The 1128-nt window shown below is 39.9% G+C and overlaps 1 protein-coding gene across 2 annotated transcripts in view; it reads left to right on the forward strand.

Annotated features, from left to right (window-relative positions):
- Positions 1 to 1128, forward strand: part of PLXDC2 (plexin domain containing 2) — a 613486-nt gene that overhangs the window by 431265 nt on the left and 181093 nt on the right. The window lies entirely within an intron of this gene.

Genomic DNA, 1128 nt, shown 5'->3' on the forward strand with positions numbered 1-1128 from the left:
TGAGGCTTTCTGCTCCCGTAATGATTTACAGCCTCGGAAACCATATACAGGGTCGCTATGAATTGGAACCGACTTCATGGCACATAACCAATCTACCAACCACATACTATATAGTATGTTGTTGTTAAGTGCCGTCGAGTCGGTTCCGACCCATAGCGACCCTGAACAGGGTTTCCAAGGCTGTAAATCTTTACGAGATCAGAAAGCCTCATCTTTCTCCCGTGGAGCAGCTGGTAGTTTTGAACTGCTTACCTTGCGGTTCGCAGCCCGATTCGTAACCACTATGCTACCAGAGGTTAAGTGCCTGGGCACCTAAATGTCCGTGCTTATGAGGGAACGTATACTATATAGCATATGGTTGTTTCTTATGAGGGGATTATATAGCATATGTCCCCTTATAAGGAACAACCATATGCTATATAATATATGTTTCCTCATAAGCACGGATATTTAGGTGCCCAGGCAATTAAAAGTCAAATCATATGAGACAACTATTGGGACATTTGAGTTAAGTTGGGAGAAAATAGATTGGAATAAGCTTTCATCTTTGCTGTCTTAATGAATAGTATTTCTCTTGAGCTGAAAAGGAAGGACAATCGATGACATTTGTGAGTCCAGTCAAACTTCCTGGCCCAACTTAGATGAATTCCAGTAAGACAGAGGACTGCTCTATTTCTACCAGCAATGTCTGTTCAGTTATAAAAAAAAATGGGAACATTTCTGGAGTTATGGAAATAGGAAAGTATAGTTAGACTTTCAAAAATTTAGAAGAAAAATTCTTTTATAAATGAGAGGCTGGGTAGACTACAATTCTGGGCAAGGATCCAAAAGAGATAGTCTTGTGCTATGCCATCTTTTTAGTTTAAATTTCCTTGATTTTGGAAGGAGTACATGTAGCAGTTTAAAAGCACTTGCCATTGAGTGATCGCCACCTCATGGTGACCCCAGGTATGTCACTAGAATTGAGCTCATTAGATTTTCAGTGATTGATTTTGGTGGAAGCTGATTGCCAGACCTGCCTTATGAAGCATTTTGGAGTAGACTTGAAACTTTAAACTCTCAGTTACCAGGGACTCCATCTGTAGTAGTGTAGGATTTTCAGTAAGTACAATGATATATGTTGTTGTT

This window comes from Chrysochloris asiatica, unplaced genomic scaffold (assembly GCF_000296735.1).
Source record: "Chrysochloris asiatica unplaced genomic scaffold, ChrAsi1.0 scaffold00137, whole genome shotgun sequence".
NCBI lineage: Eukaryota > Metazoa > Chordata > Mammalia > Afrosoricida > Chrysochloridae > Chrysochloris > Chrysochloris asiatica.